Source organism: Myotis nattereri (genome assembly GCF_964212035.1).
Source record: "Myotis nattereri genome assembly, chromosome: X".
NCBI lineage: Eukaryota > Metazoa > Chordata > Mammalia > Chiroptera > Vespertilionidae > Myotis > Myotis nattereri.
The window spans coordinates 65787826-65805871 of NC_138078.1; the positions used below are offsets into that span (position 1 = coordinate 65787826).

Here is an 18046-nt window from a genome sequence, read left to right on the forward strand (position 1 = left end):
AGAGAGACCCAAAAAGCAATCCCATTTACCATCGCACCAAAAAAATTAAGCTACCTAGGAATAAACTTAACTAAAGAGGTTAAAGACCTCTTCTCAGAAAACTACAGGACGTTGAAAAAAGAGATAGAAGAAGACATAAACAGATGGAAGAACATACCATTTTCTTGGATTGGTAGAATCAACATCATTAAAGTGTCCATACTGCCCAAAGCAATCTATAAATTCAACGCAATTCCCATTAAAATACCAATGGCATATTTCACAGACCTAGAACCTACTCTCCAAAAATTCATCTGGAATAAAAAATGACCCTGAATAGCTGCAGCGATCCTGAGAAAGAACAAAGTAGGTGGGATCTCAATACCAGATATCAAGATGTATTACAAAGCCACTGTTCTCAAAACTTCCTGGTACTGGCACAAGAACAGACATATACATCAATGGAATAGAATAGAGAGCCCAGAAATCAGCCCCAACCAATACGTTCAATTAATATTTGACAAAGAAGGCAAGAACATACAATGGAGTCAAGATAGCCTCTTCAATAAATGGTGTTGGGAAAATTGGACATATACATGCAAGAAAATGAAACTAGACCACCAACTTACACCATACACAAAAATAACCTCAAAATGGATAAAGGACTTAAATATACGACGGGAAACCATACAAATACTAGAAGAATCCAAAGGCAACAAAATCTCAGACATGCCAAAGCAATTTCTTCACCGATACAGCTCATAGGGCATTGGAAACTAAAGAGAAAATAAACAAATGGGACTACATCAAAATAAAAAGCTTCTCCACAGCAAAAGAAACCATCAACAAAACAACAAGAAAACCCACCACGTGGGAAAACATATTTGCCAATGTCATATCTGATAAGGGCCTAATCTCCAAAATGTATAGGGAACTCATACAACTTAACAAAAGGAAAATAAACAATGCAATCAAAAAATGGGCAAAGGATCTAAATAGACACCTTTTAAAAGAGGACATTCAGAAAGCCAAGAGACATGTGAAAATATGCTCAAAGTCACTAATTATACGAGAGATGCAAATCAAAGCAACAATGAGGTACCATCTCACACCTGTCAGACTGGCTATCATCAACAAATCAACAAACAACAAGAGCTGGAGAGGATGTGGAGAAAAAGGAACACTTGTGCACTGCTGGTGGGAATGCAGACTGGTGCATCCACTATGGAAGACAGTATGGAGTTTCCTCAAAAAACTAAAAATGGAACTCCCATTTGACCCTGTGATCCCACTTCTAGGAATATATCCCAGGAAACCAGAAACACCAATCCGAAAGGATATATGCACCCCTATGTTCATAGCAGCACAATTCACCATAGCTAAGATTGGGAAACAGCCTAAGTGCCCATCTGTAGATGAATGGATTAGAAAACTGTGGTACATCTACACGATGGAATACTATGCTGCTATAAAAAAGAAGGAACTCTTACCATTTGCAACAGCATGGATGGAACTGGAGAGCATTATGCTAAGTGATATAAGCCAGTCAATGAAGGAAAAATACCACATGATGTCACTCATTTCTGGATAATATAGTCCATTATAAACTTATGAACAAAAATAGATACAGAGGCAGAGCTGCCTTGAACAGACTGTCAAACTACAGCAGGAAGGCCGGGTAGGGTGGGAGGGCAGGAGGGGGGTGGGTAAGAGATCAGCCAAAGGACTTGTATGCATGCATATAAGCATAACCAATGGACATAAGACACTGGGGGGTAGGGGAGGCCAGGGGATTGTCAAGGGCGGGGGAAAAAAAAGGAGACATATGTAATACTCTTTGTAATACTTTAAGCAATAAAAAAAATAAAAATAAAATTAAATCTTAAAAAAAAAAACATCATTAAAATGTCCATATTTGTTTTAACATACCCCGCGAATCACAGAAGGATTCCTCAAGAAGTCGAATTAAGAGTCACATTTATAGCAATCTGGGACTATGAGGGGCCATTCCCAAATCTCATAGCAATAAGATGGTGGCAAAACCAGACTTATATAGGCAAAAATCACAAAGGTATTGATTACATCCCAGGGTTTGGAATGAGGCACCTGGCTCGCAAAAAAACATATTACAGAAGCAGAATTAAGCATGTTAATTACAGTTTCTGGTCTTGGGGTCACTGAATTGACAGAAATACATTATCTAGAGCCCTTGGGTAACCTGGGTTAAACTTAGGCATGTTATCTAAATTACAGTTTTGGGTCTCTGGATCACTGAGTTGATAGAAACACATTATCTAGAGCCCTCAGGTCTCCCGACCACTGAGTTGTCAGGACAATTTAGAGTAATTGTGCCGTCCTGGTCTCGGGACCACTGAGTCAGCTGGAATGTACCCCCTGTGGCTACTAAAACAATTTAGGGTAATTGTGCTGTCCTGCTTCCCAGGTACAGAAGAATGTGCTTCGATAACCAGTAAGATCACAATCAATGGGATAGTCATTCAATCAATAAGGCATTCAATTGAATGGGATGATTTATACAATTCAGAAAATCAAAATAACCTGTCCATTGTTAAACAAAGCAAATAGGTACCATACTTCATATTACCCAAAGAAATCTATAAATTCAATGCAAACCCCATTAAAATACCTATGGCATATTTCACAGACCTAGAACAAACTCTCCAAATATTTATATGGGATAATAATAATAAAAAAAGACCCCGAATAGCCACAGCAATCCTGAGAAAAAAGAAGAAAGTTGGAGGGAATCACTATACCAGACATCTAGCTATATCACAAAGCCACTGTTCACAAAATTGCCTGGTACTGGCACAAGAACAAACATATAGACCAATGGACCAGAACAAAGAACCCAGAAATCTACCCAAGCTATTATGTTCAATTAATATTTGACAAAGGAGGCAACAGCATACATTGGAGTCAAAACAATCTCTTCAAAAAATGGTGTTGGGAAAATTGGACAGATACATGCAAAAAAATGAAACGACCAACTTACATCATAAACAAATATGAACTCAAAATGGATAAAGGACTTAAACATAAGACAGGAAACCATAAAAATATTAGAAGAATTCACACGCAGCAATATATCAGACATATCAATTTGCAGTATCTTTACCGACACATTTCCTGGGACATACAAACTAAGGAGAAGATAAACAAATGGGACTACATCAAAATAAAAAGTTTCTGCACCACAAAAGAAATCATCAACAAAACAGCAAGAGTCCACTGCATAGAAAACCTATTTGCCAATGTTACATCAATCAAGGCTTTAATCTCCAAAATTTATACAGAACTCATGCAACTTAACAAAAGGAAGATAATCCAATGAAAAAGGGGCAAAGGACCTAAATAAACACTTTTTGAAAGTGGACATACAGAAGGCCAAGAGGCATATGAAAACATGCTCAAAGTCACTAATCATCTGAGAGATGCAAATCAAAACGACAATTAGGTTCCATCTCAACCCTGTCAGAATGGCTATCATCAACAAATCAACAAACCACAGGTGCTGGGGAGGATGTGGAGGAAAAGGAACAGTCTACACTGCTGATGGGAATGCAGATTGGTGTAGCAACTGTGGAAAACAGTATGGAGTTTCCTCAAAAAATTAAAAATGGAACTCCCATTTGACCCAGTAATCCCACTTCTAGGAATATATCCCAGAAACACCAATCAGAAAGGATATATGCACCCCTATGTTCATAGCAGCACAATTTCCAATAGCTAAAATTTCAAAACAGCTTAAGTGCCTATCAGCAGATGAGTGGATTAAACAACTGTGGTACATCTACACAATGGAATACCATGCTGCTGTAAAAAAAGAAATAACTCTTACCATTTGAAACAGCGTGGATAGAACTAGAGAGCATTATGCTAAGAGAAATAAGGCAGTCAGAGAAAGATCAATATCACATGATCTCACTCATTTGTGGAATATAATGAACAACATAAACTGGTGAATAAAAAAAAAAATCCAGGACGGCGCGCCTAGAGGAAGGAAGGCAGGAGAAAGGAAACTTGCAGTCAAGATGGAGACAGCTAATTGCTCTGCTACTGTTGTAGGGAACCAGGACGTGGTGTTCCAGCGGGAGCGGAGTCTGCTGCCTGAGCGGCTACAGAGGCAAGACGAAGAGAGGCAACTGGAGGCGGAAAGGTGGAAGCAAAAGCGGCAGAACCAGGAGGTGGTGGAGGAGAAGAGCGACTTTTTCACGGTCGCCTTCGCCTGGGAGCGAGCAGCTGTGGAAGAGCTTCTGCAGAGCGGGGAGTCGGTCGAGTGGCTGGAGGAGGCCGCCGCTCAGCTCTAGAGGCTCCAGAAACTCCTCAAGGACTGGGTTTTGTTCCTGGCTGCCTACGAAGTGCGGCAGGCACAGGAGGCGCTAGCGCAGCTGCAGGCGGCCCTGGCCGACTGGCGCCAGCAGCTGCAGCCCAAGATGCGATTCGCTTTCAAGACCCAGAGGAAGGATGATGTCTTGGCCCCGAAAGTAGTAGATGCGGCTCCCAGCGGCTTGGTGTCGGAAGGCACCCTGGCCTCCCCACCCTCCCTGACCGAGGAGGGAGCCGTGGGCTCTAGCTGGCTCTGTGACTTCTCCAACCTCAAGTCCCAAGTCTTGGAGAAGAGAGCGGAGGAGTTGCACCAGCGAGACGTCCTTTTGACCTAACTGTCCGACTGCAAGATCAGACTGTATGGCAATCCCAACACCCTGTGGCTGAGCAATGCCTGCAGCTGCACGTTGCTCTGCGGGCCTGTGTCCACGGTTGTGTTTCTGGATGACTGCAGTGAGTGCGTGCTGGCCGTGGCCTGCCAGCAGCTCTGGGTACACACCTCGAGAGACACCCGCATCTTCCTGCAGGTGACCTGCAGGGCCATCGTGGAGGACTGCCATGGCATCTGGTTCGCCCCTTACACCTGGGGCTACCCGGGGATCGACCGAGACTTCGAGAGCTCTGTTTTAGATAGGAGCAAAAATAACTGGAGCGACGTTGACGATTTCAATGGGCTGGTGCAGGATATGGCCTCTCCCCCAACTGGAGTGTTCATCCCGAAGAAGACGGAACAATCTAGGAAGACTAAGTAGTTGTTACTCTTTTCTTCACTGACACCAAATTCTCCCCATATGGGACTGACTCCCAACTCACGGGACCCCAAGGTTTACTTATCATTGTCACAGAGTGTATGGTTTCAGTAATTAAGACTTAAAATTGTGATAGGCGATTTGTGATTTCCATTAAATTCACAATAGGTAATACATAAATAAATAAATAAATAAATAAATAAATAAATAAATAAATAAATCCAGAGACACGGAAACATCGAACAGACCGTCAAACCTCAGAGGGAAGGCAAGGGAAGGTGGGGGACTGGGGGGAGGGGCTGTTGAGTAAGAGATCAACCAAAGGACCTAAATAGGCACCTTTCTAAAAAGGACATACAGAAGGCCAAGAGACACATGAAAAGATGCTCAAAGTCACTAATCATCTGAGAGATGCAAATCAGAACGACAATGAGCTGCCATCTCACACCTGTCAGCATGGCTATCATCAACAAATCAACAAAGAACAAGTGCTGGCGAGGATTTGGAGAAAAAGGAACCTTCCTGCACTGCTGGTGGGAATGCAGACTGGTGCAGCCACTTTGGAAGACAGTATGAAGTTTCCTCAAAAAGTTAAAAATGGAACTCCCATTTGACCCAGTGATCCCACTTCTAGGAATATATCCCAAGAAACCAGAAACACTCATCAGAAAGAAAGTATTCACCCTTATGTTCATAACAGCACAATTTACAATAGCTAGGATTTGGAAACAACCTAAGTGCCCATCAGCAGATGTGTGGATTAAAAACTGTCATACATCTACACAATGGAATACTACACCCATTTACAACAGCATGGATGGAACTGGAGAGCATTATGCTAAGCAAAATAAGTCAGTCAGAGAAAGATCAATATTACATTATCTCACTCATTTGTGGAATATAATGAACAACGTAAACTGATGAACAAAAACAGAATCGGAGTCATAGAAGCATTGAATAGACTGTCCAACCTATGAGAGAAGGCGGGGGTGAGGGGTAAGAGATCAACCAAAGGTCTTGTATGCATGCATATGAGCATAACCAATGGACACAGATGGGGGAGGGAGGGAGGGCATGTGCTGGGGGTCGGAGGCAGCCGGGGAGAGGTCTGTGGGGGGGGGGGGGAAGAGTCTTATGTAATACATTCAACAATAAAGAACTTAAATTTTTTAAAAAAGACATCAACCAAAGGACTTGTATACATTCATATCAGCATGACCAATGGACACAGACAATAGGGCGTATTCTGGGGAGTCAGAGCAGGTGGGGAGAGGTCAATGGTGGAATAAAGAAAACATATGTAAAACTTTCAGCAATATTTAATAAAATATAACATCAATAAAAACATATCTAAAAGAAATAAAATCACCAACAAAGGGGACAAATTAATCAACATTAATTCTGTAGTATTTCTGCCAGAAATGTATTATATAAATCTGATCATGAGAACACACATCAGTAAACCAAACTGATAGACATTCTGTGTGTGTGGGGGGGGCGGGGAGCTAGCATGTTGTTTTTTAAAATATTATATCATGAAAAACAAAGAAGGAAAGAATTATGAACTCTTTCAGCTTAAAGACTAAAGAAACATGATATTAAATGCAGTACAGGATCCTAGAAGTTAGCCTGGATTTGGATGGCAGTGTTGGGTGGGAAGTGAAATGAAGGGATGCTATTAAGTTGGTAGCATTTTGACCAAATATCTTGAGAGGTTTTAACAACTTAAAATACTTTGGCTGCACCCCGAATTTTCTATGTCATAATTTCTGGCAGTGGAGTCCAGGAGTCTGTGTTTTAACAAGCTTGCCAGGTAACTCTGCTGCATGCTAACATTTGAGAAGCACTGCTATAAAGGACATTGGGACAACTGGTGAAATTTGAAATTAGATTGTTTAAGATAAGGTCATATCAATTATAATTTCCTAAATTTGATAAATGTATTGTGGTTATATTAAAAAATCCTCATGGTAGTTTTGATTTGAATTTCCCTAATAGCTGATGGAGTTGTGCATCTTTCATGTATCTGGTGTATAGTTGTATGCCTTCTTGAGAAAAGTGTCTGTTCAGGTCCTCCTCCGATTTTTTAAATTTATTTTTTTATTTTTATATTTTTTAATTTTTTTATTGATTAAGTTATTACATATGTGTCCTTATCCCCACATTACCCCCCATCCCTCCACTCATGCCCTCACCCCCCTGTTGTCTGTGTCCATTGGTTAGGCCTATATGCTCGGACTTTGTTGTTGTTGCTGAGTTGTATGAGTTCTTTATATATTTTGGATACTGACCTCTTATGAGAGGTATTGTTTATAAATATCTTCTATTTGGTTGTTTGCTTTTTGGCTATTATCAACGAGACAAGCAATAGCAAGTGTTGGAGAGGTTGTGGAGGAAAAGGAACCCCCATTCACTGCTGGAAGGAATATAAACTGGTAGAGCCACTATGGAAAACAGTATGTATTTTCCTCAAAAATTTAAAAATAGACTTACCATATGTCAACCAACCACTCTTCTTGATATTTACTCTCAAAATTTCAAAATATTTATTCCCAAAGTTATATGCACCACTATGTTCATTGCAGCATTATTCACAGTGGCCAAGGTATGGAAACAGCCAAAGTATACTTCAATAGGTGATTGGATCAAGACGATACGGTACATGCATACACTGGAATACTACTCAGCCATGAGAAATTATGAAATACTGTTCTTTGTGACAACATAGATGGATCTTGAGAACATCATGCTAAGCAAAATAAGTCAGGTGTAAAAAGTCAAGAACTGCCCTAGCCAGTTTGGCTCGGTGAATAGAGTGTCCACCTGCAGACAGAAGGTCCCGGGTTCTATTCCAGTCAAGGACACATGCCCAGGTTGTGGGCTCAGTCCCCAGTAGGGGGCATGCAGGAGGCAGCTGATACATTTTTCTCATCATTGATGTTTCTATCTCTCTTTCCCTCTCCCTTTTTCTCTGAAATCAATAAAAACATTAAAAATGTAAAATCAAGAACCATATGATTTAACTCATATGTCGGATATAAATCTGAAAGCAACAAATGAAAAAACAAGACAAATAAAAACTCATACACACAGACAATAGTTCAATAGTTACCAGAGGGAAAGGGGGTGGAGATAATGTATTAAAGGGTAAAAGGGGTCAAATATATGGTGATAGAAGATCTGACTTTGAGTGGTATATTATAGAATTGCACAATTGAAACCTATATAATTTTATTAACCAACTAGAGGCCTGGTATATGAAATTCATGCACAAGGGGGGGGGGCGGGTCCCTCAGCCTGGCCTGCACCCTCTCCAATCCAGGACCCCTTGGGTGATGTCCAACTGCCAGTTTAGGCCCAATCCCACAGGACATCCCTCTTGCAATCCAGGATGGCTGGCTCCTAACCGCTCACCTGCCTGCCTGATAGCCTCTAACCCCCTCTGCCTGCCTGCCTGATCACCCCTAACTGCCTCTGCCTTAGCCCCTCCACCATGGCTTTGTCCAGAAGGACTTCTGGTCTATCCAGTCTAATTAGCATATTACCCTTTTAATAGTATAGATGTTACCCTAATAAATTTTTTAAAATTTTCACCTGAGGATATTTTTTCCATTGACTTTTAGAAAGAGTGGAAGAAAAAGGGAAAGACAGAGAAAAATATCAATGTGAAAGAAACACATCAATTGTTTGCCTCCTGCACAAGCCTTGACCAGGACCTGGGCCGGGGAGTAGCATGCAACTGAGGTATGTATCCTTGACCAGAATAAAACCCAGGATCCTTCAGTCTGCAGACCGATACTCTATCCACTGAGCCAAATCTGCTAGGGCAACCCTAATAAATTTGAGAAAAAACATCCTTATTCTTGAGAGAGACTTACGACAAATTCCTTAAAATGTAAAGTGTTGGTGAATCTATGTCAAATATATATGAATATTTATTGTACCATTATTACAATTCTTCTATTGGTTTGAGTTTTTTCAAAACAGAAATATTAAATACATAGACACACACACACATACACCCAAACTCATTGTACCATACCACTTTGCATATTTACAAGTAAGATCATGTCCATATCTATTAACTTTGTAGAAATTAACATTGAATCTTTCAATCAGAGAAGTTATGCTCAATGATGCATTTCCACACTGTCACTGCATGTCACTTAGTTTTTAAGGCCATTGCATATACACCCAGTGCAGGATAATTACATATCCATTGGTATGAAGTAGCAAGAGCAAACCATGTCCAATGAGATGCCTTACTGACTAATTTGTAAAAACTAAACTAAATTAATTAATAGGCATTGAAAAATTATTTTCAAAAAGAACCAGATAGTATACATTTTGTGTTTTGCGGGCCACATGATCTCTGTGGCAACTACTCAACCTTGTTGTTAGTGCACAAAAGTAGCTATAGACAACCTATAAACAAATTAACATGGCATTGGCCAGTGTGGATCCGTTGATTAGGATATTGTCCCATACACTGAAAGGTCACAGGTTCGATTCCCGGTCAGGGCACATACCCAGGTTCTGGGTTTGATCTCTGGTCAGGGTGGGCACATGAGGCAACTGATTGATGTTTCTTTCTAATATTGATGTTTCTCTCTCTTTCTCTCCCTTCCTCTCCAAAATAATACTAATAATCCTATCTAATAATAGACAAACATGGTAATTAACCATACCTCCACTACACTTCCCATTGGCTAATCAGCAGGATATGGAAATTAACTGCCAACAAAGATGGCTGCTGGCAGCCATGCAGCTGAAGTGCACATGAGGCTTGCTTGCTCCAGTGATGGAGGAAGCCAAGGTTTCAAGCCTGCCGTGGCCCAGCTCTGAGCTCCGGATGCAACAGTGTTGCAATTATAGAAGCTAAACAAACCCCAGATACCTGCTTTCAGCTGGCAGCGGGCTCAGAGCTTAGAGCGCCAATGATGGCAACAGAGTTTCAATTATAAAAGCTAAACAAACCCAGATATCTGCTTTCAGCCAGCAACAGCCTCAGAGCTGGAGCCGGCTCTCAGCTCCAGTGACAGCTATAGAAGGTAAATAAATCCCAGGGGGAAAAAAAAAGAAAAAAAAAAAGAGGCTGGGAGCTTCAGTCGCCCGTCAGCCTGAAAATGGCCCTCAGCCCCTCACCCAGACTGGCCAGGCACCCCAGTGGGGACCCCCACCCTGAAGGGGGTGTGACCAGCTGCAAACAGCCATCAGCCCGTCATCAAGGCTGGCCAGGCACCCCAGTGGGGACCCCCACTCTGAAGGGGGTCTGACCAGCTGAAAACATCCATCAACCCCTCACCCAGGATGGCCAGGCACCCAAGCAGGACCCCCAGCCTGATCCGGGACACCCTTCAGGGCAAACCAGCCGGCCCCAACCCATGCACCAGGCCCCTATCCTATATAGTAAAAGAGTAATATGAAAACTGACCTTAACAGCAGAAAGACTGGGAATGACTGGTCACTATGACACACACTGACCACCAGGGGGTAGACGCTCAATGCAGGAGCTGCCCTCTGGTGGTCAGTGCGCTCTCACAGGGGGGTGCTCTGCTCAGCCACAAGCCAGGCTGATGGCTGCCAGTACAGAGGTGGTGGTGGGAGCCTCCCCTGCCTCCTCAGCAGCGCTAAGGATGTCTGACTGCAGCTTAGGTCTGCTCCCTGCTGGCAAGTGGACATCCCTTGAGGGCTTCCAGGCTTCCAGAGGGATGTCTGATTGTCATCTTAGGCCCAATCTTCTGGGGAGCAGGCCTAAGCCAGCAAGTGGTCACCTCTGAGGGGTCCCAGACTGCGAAAGGGCACAGGCCGGGCTGAGGGACCCCCTACCCCTGAGTGCACACATTTTTGTGCACCGGGCCTCTAGTAATAATAATAAAAACATATCCTCAGGTGAGGATTTAATATAAAAATAAGCAAACAGACTCTGGCACTTAACCCTCCAGTGGGGTTTAATCAGATTTTCCAAGTAAGTTTCCTTTCAGTGACCAATGACAGCTTATCAGAATTCTTTCCCCTGAGTAATTATACAACATAATAAAAAGATAACAAAATAGATACAGTGGTCACATGTATTTATTTACTACTGACATTCCATAAATTTCCCAGCCCCAGTTCATGGATCTAGGTTAATATTGATATAAAAGATTAAATTCTTATAGAAATTATATCATCCATTATATAGCTACTAGAGCCTGGTGCATGAAATTCATGCACAGGGCGGGGGGGGGGCGGGTGTCTCTCAGCCTGGCCTGCACCCTCTCCAATCTGGGACCCCTCAGGGGAAGTCTGACTGCCAGTTTTGGCCCGATCCTACTGGTTCCTAACCACTGGCTCCTAACCACTCACCTGCCTGCCTGACTAATGCCCCCAATGGCCCTTCCCTGCCAGCCTGGTCACCCCCAACTGCCCTCCCTGCCACTTTGATCGCCTCTAACCCCCTGCCAGCCTGATCTCACCCCTAACTGCCTCTGCCTCGGCCCACACCACTATGGCTTTGTCTGGAATGAAGTTGGATGTCTGGAAGATGGCCGGTTGATCTGCTCTAATTAGCATATTACCCTTTTATTAGTATAGATTCTTCATTCAAAATACTTATTTGTGTATACAACATGTATACCTACTAAGAGAGCAAATACTAATGAGGAAAACAAGATCATGAGGAACCCTTGGCTTCAAGTTCATCAACAGACACATTGGCTAAATCCAGCCTAGAGGAGCATTTTGTTTCTCCTAACCATTGTTTTTAATTTTCACAAAATAATAGAAAAAATTAAAAATAGGGAAATTTCACAAAAAATAATCCATATTTTTGTTTCCTTTTAAAAAAAAAAAGTCAGAGGATCAGGCAATGCTGGTTTCAAAATCTGCATGTTTCCATTTGACAGAGGATGGGGAATGGCTGTCCCCTTAAGATAGGGTACACACTTCCAGTTTATCATAGTCACCACATGTCTTGTCTCTAAACCCTCGAGTTTGTGATCCAGATGAAACATAGTAAACAGAATTTTGAGCACAAAGCTTTGAAAACGTAACATATCTTTTAAAAATATATCTTTAATTGATTTCAGAGAGAGGAAGGAAGAGGCAAAGATGAAGGACAGATAGAAACATCAATGAGAGAGAATCATCGATTGGCTGCTTCCTACACACCCCCCACTGGGAATGGAGCCTGCAACCCAGGCATGTGCCCTGACCGGGAATAGAACCGTGACCTCCTGATACATAAGTTGATGCTCAACCACTGAGCTACACCATCCAGGCTATCTTACTTTTACACAAACAGATGTCTCAGTCTTATGGAGTTTTTATCTGGAATATAGTTTTCTCTGACTTGATTGACTGCATTAATGTAATTGATGACACTTAGCAATGTACCTAAGATGACAATGTACAGCAGATCAAATAATCTAAGATAGTTTATCTGCTATCTATTGTACTCTTAGCAAGTCCCCCATGGTTCCATCTTGAGTCAGGTCTTGCCTATGCCCTATAAAGACCATCCCCCACATAATTTCTACATCAGGACCAGCACAGCAGTGGAATGCTGGAGGAATCAAGATTATTGAGCTAAAACATGGAAAGAAGTTAAGCCTGATGAATGAAAATATATCTAAGAGAGTAGCCTGATTGTAAGAAAATTGATTTTCATGTGGATTAGGTTAATTATCTCTCAAAGCAAACTCAAAAAAATCATGCCAAAAATGTTTGTGTAGCAGAGACCGGTTTGGCTCAGTGGATAGAGCGTCGGCCTGCGGACTGAAGGGTCCCAGGTTCGATTCCGGTCAAGGGCATGTACCTGGGTTGCGGGCATATCCCCAGTGGGATATGTGCAGGAGGCAGCTGATCGATGTTTCTCTCTCATCGATGTTTCTAACTTCCTATCTCTCTCCCTTCCTCTCTGTAAAAAATCAATAATATATATATATATATATATATATATATATATATATATAAAATGTTTGTGTAAATGTAGACTCATTTAAGTAAGTGCATAACCTACTACATGGACTGTTCAAAAGTTTATCCTTCTTTTGGCTGAAATGTTTATTGCCCAAAAGTCTCCCTCATTACTAGTATTTCACTGTAAATTATCATCAAATTTCAGTCTTAGAGACATGGAAAAGTTTATCCATCTCTTTAAAACAGACTCTGCTACTGTTACAGGGTTGGGACTGGGCCCAGAGACAATCTGGGGTGGCCGATAATGTGCTCATTCTTGACTTTGTGCAGGAAAGATTTCACAATATGAGTCCAGGTGATTTTGAGAGTATGTTTGTTAAATCTGGGGACAGTGAAACAAAGGAAGGTCTTAGGGTAGAAGAAACAACAGGAGAAGGTCTAGGTGGTGCCCTGTTTAGGCTCCCTAGAAACATTATAGGGAAGAAATGAGCCAAGGTGGGGCTGCTTTTAGCTCACTGGGAAGTAAAAGAGAAAGGGGTCCTTGGAGACAGGATCAGGGGTAAGTCCAGGAAGAGCTGCCATTGCTAGATGCTTCCCTGGTTGCAAGTCTCGTGGGGATCCTTAGGGTTTAGGAGAAAGAAAGTGAAAAGTTCATGCACTGGGTCTTGGTCCTGAGGGTTTTTATCTTTCCTCTGAGGGTGAGAATCTTAGGGAAAGGTTTCAGTAGAATGGTTATCAGCTTTCCAGGTATATTTTTAATATGCTGATGCGTCAAAATGGATTATCCTTTGGTCTGCTCTACTGTTTTACTTTTATCTTTTTTTAAAATATACTTTACTAGAGGCCTGGTGCACAAAATTCATGCAGGGGTGGGGGGTGTCCCTCAGCCCAGCCTACGCCCTCTCACAATCTGGGACACCATGGGAGATGTCTGACTGCTGGTTTATGGGCCTACACCAGCAATCGGACATCCCTCTTGCAATCTGGGACACTGCATGCACCAGTGACCATACTTTTCATATAGATGAAAGGTATCTTTCTGTTGTATGGGAAGCTACATTTTTTTGTCCTGATTATAAAAAGTAGTACATAACATGATCCTTCTGAGGCAGTAGTACCATTTTCCCCCATCTTGTGGGTAGAAAAACTGAAGCAGAGAGAAGTTAAGTAATTGGTTTTGTCACACAGTTATAAGTGTCAGAATCAGGGCTAACCACAAAATGTGCAAGCCAGAGTCCATGCATGTCATCGCTGCATCATCCTGTTTTTGCAATGTTAGAGTAGCTTTTCCAGGTTTTAATTTTTAAATCTATGAGACTGTTTCCAATATATAGGGTAGGGTCCCTAGGCCTGGCCAGCGATCAGGGCCAAACTGTGGGGCAACTGGCAGGGTGATTGGAGGGCCCCCGCTGGCACCCACCTTGACTGGCTCCCTGGCACCGCCTGCTCACCAGCCTCGCCCCCAGCCAGCATTGCCAGCCTCCTCCCTCTGCCTGCTGGCACCTACCTTGGCAGGCCTGATGCTGCCTGCTTGCCGGCCCCGCCCCCTGCCAACCAGTCATTCCTCAAGTCATTCTGCCATTCGGTCGATTTGCGTATTAGGGTTTAATATAAATTTATTTTATTGTTTTATTTTTAAATAATTATTTATTGTTGAAAGTATTACATATGTCCCCATTTCTCCCAATTAATCCCCTCCAGACCCCCCACACCCACCACAGGCCTTCAGCACCCTATTGTCAGTGTCCATGGGTTATGCATATATGCATACAAGGTCTTTGGTTGATTACCTACCACCTACCCACCCTCCCCCACCTTCCCTCTGAGATTCTGCACTCTTCCATGCTTCCATGTCTCTGGATCCACTCCATTCATCAGTGTATTTTGTTACTTAGATTCCACATTTGAATGCGATTACATGTTACTTGTCTTTCTCTGACTGACTTATTTCACTTAGCATGATACTCTCCATGTCCCTCCATGCTGTCTCAAAGGGTAAGATAGGTTTCTTTTTTACTGCTTAGTATTCCATAGTATAAATGTACCACAGCTTTTTTATCCACTCATCTACTGATGGGTATTGTGTCTGTTTCGAGATCTTAGCTATTGTAAATTGTGCTGCTATGAACATAGGGGTTCATACATTCTTTCTGATTGGTGCTTCAGGTTTCTTATGACGTATTCCTAGAAGTGGGAGCAGTGGGTCAAATGGAAGTCCCATATTTAATTTTTTGAGGAAACTTCATACTAATCCCATAATAGTTGCACCAATCTGCATTCCCACCAGCAGTGCACTAGGGTTCCCTTTTCACGACATCCTTGCCAGCACTTGTCATTTGTTATTTTGTTGATGGTAGCCATTCTGACAGGTGAGAGATGGTATCTCATTGTAATTTTGATTTGCATCTCTCAGATGATTAGTGACTGTGAGCATGTTTTCATTTGTCTCTTGGCCATCTATATATCCTCTTTGGAGAAGTGTCTATTTAGGTCTTCTGCCAAATTTTTAATTGGATTGTTGTCTTTCTTTTTGTCGAGTGTTTCCTTCCACGACCCGCGTGGAGTAGGGTTCGGTATCTGAAAGAGGAGCCGCACAACAAATGAGAGAAAAAGACACGAGATAATTTTGCAATATTGGGGGACCAGGTGGCAAGTCCCAAAGGACTTCCTCCGTGCTCAGGCCTCACCAAGCTTTTATTGATCTGGGATGCACCCATAGCATAGCCCTTAGGCAGGTGAGCCCCTAGTAACAAACAGACTAGCCCATCAGAAAGGATTTACATAATAATAAATGGGGGAGTAGTTTCAGCTACCACTGTCTGGACAAACAGAGGTGGCGCCTAGCTCTGAGCTTTGCTAGGGCTTCAAAGGCACCTAGCCTTCGGGGGTTTCGGGGAGTTCTCTGTCTATGCTTATCAGATAGTGAAGGCAATAAACAGTTTCCCGCATCTCCCCCTTATTTTTTCTTTAAAAAATAATCAAGTCCCAATTTCAATGTCCAAAAGTTCTGAGTCCATGTTTCAATGTCCAAAAGTTCATGTGTACACGCCAGCAATGAAATGTTGGTTCTGGATGGTGGAAAATGCAGGTCCGGTCCTTTCTGGTCTGGTCCTGGGCACCCTGCAGTGCTGCACAGCTGCTGACTGCTAGCAGGGCAAGGCGTCTTCCACCATCTCCATCTCTGAACTGTCTCTTCTGTCTTTGTGGTTGGCTTTCTGTGATCCGTTGTTACAGGAATCCACATGGTCTTGTAGCTGTTCTCTGAAAGTATACAAACATATTCTCGACCAAATGTTAAAGGAAAAAAAAAACCTTACTTGGGGTCTTTTCTTTAACATGATCTTTCCCTGGCCTACCCTAGCATAATGTGTGTTTTTTCTGGGTGTCTCACTATTAGCATTATAAACGAAAAAGTTTTTTTTCCTCTAAATGTAATTTAGTTACAGGATATTTTTCCTTACATGGTAGTCTTCCACTATCCCCCTTTTTTAATTTAATTAGGAGGCTTATAGAAAATTTTTTTAATGCAGTCTAGATAACTTTAAATTTTTATTTTTTCTGCACAAAAATATGACTGCTTTAGGTTCATTGCATGTTAAGCAATTTTACCATGAAATAAAAATTTTGGTTAATACTATATGAATAATTACATATTTCAAGTTTAGCCAAATTTAATTAATTTGAAAACTTGACAACTATTTTACTGTCAAATTTAATATTCTAACAATGATCTTAATTTACACTGTAAATATTAATGAAAAGGATCACTTTACATCCTTGTGAAGGCTCTGAGCATTCCTGTTGTTAGGCTAGATTTAGACATAGGGTCTGTTAGCCAAGCCTCTGTTTTTCTGGGTTCTGATTTTAGCTGGACCAAATCTCTTCTATTTGGTTCCTGATCTGGGCTGGGCATGGGAAGCAAGAAGCAGCCATGGGGACAGGAGACCTTCCTCAGAAGGGCCGAGTGTTCAAGCCCGTGCACCATTGGGGGGGGGGTGAGGATCTGTGCCCCACCTTTGTTGCACCCCAAGTTTTCTCCTACTGGCCCCCAGCTGTGCCTGTCTTAGGTCACCCCACCCTGTGAGGTCTTACCCGTCGTTGACTACCAGCTATCTCTGGGCCAAGTAGGGTGATGTGAGGTTCAGTTCTGTCTCCTTGATAGCCTATGTCCCTCTGGCCTCCATGCCCAGCAACTGCCTTAGGATCCCCTCACCTGCTGGCAGGGCCCCAGCATTGATCATAGGGAACCCAGGTTTCTTCTCCAGAGAGGGCCCAGCTTATGCCATTGGGCAAGAGACAGATCCATGGTACCAGCTTTTCATGATCCCAGCTTGAACAGAGAGCTCAGGTAACAGCTGTAGGCAATTGGATTCCTCTTGGCAAAAAAAGTCAAGATAGGTCAATACAGAATGCTTAAGTGCCTTCCCCAGGAGGCCCTCCACACAGTGGAAAGGAATAAATCCCTTCATATAAAACATTCAAATTCACTTGTAAATTTGTTTGGGATAAATGCGCAATATACTGTTGTAAAGCATCAAAAATTATTAATAAAACTTGTAGAATAATACCATGTAAGAATATTCTTTGCTCTAGGTCATGACAACTTAATTTTAAACTCAAGGTTTGGAATGAGGAACCCAGTTTTCAAAAAAAAGAAGAAATTTACAGAAGCAGAGACAGTATGCTATCTAAATTACAGTTCTGGGTCTCCAGAGCACTGAGTTGACACGCTAACTGGATCCTTCTGACTTTGGGATAGCTGTGCTGTCCCTCCCAGGTAAAGGAAAAATATGCCTTCTAAGACCAGTATGAAACTATAGTTTTTACCTGAATTAATTGTTACCATACTTCACTTTACCATGCCCCAGGTGGTCTCTGGGCTGTTGGTTGTCTGGTTTGTCTTCCTCCTGTTCCTCATCTTCAGTGGACTGCTTGGAGTCGCTGCTCTCTGTGGCTGAGGTAGTTGATTGTTTACAGCTACATGTTATGGCTCCAGGCGCAAGATCTTCAGTCTGGCTAGATTCCTGATCAGTTTAATATTTCTAGCAGGAATCCATACGGGTTTG

At 42.3% G+C, this 18046-nt stretch overlaps 1 protein-coding gene and 1 pseudogene across 2 annotated transcripts in view; both read left to right on the forward strand.

Annotated features, from left to right (window-relative positions):
• Positions 1 to 18046, forward strand: part of SYTL5 (synaptotagmin like 5) — a 334838-nt gene that overhangs the window by 46665 nt on the left and 270127 nt on the right.
• Positions 4035 to 5068, forward strand: LOC308511716 (tubulin-specific chaperone C-like; annotated as a pseudogene). Its single transcript has one exon. The product of its transcript is annotated as a tubulin-specific chaperone C-like (transcript).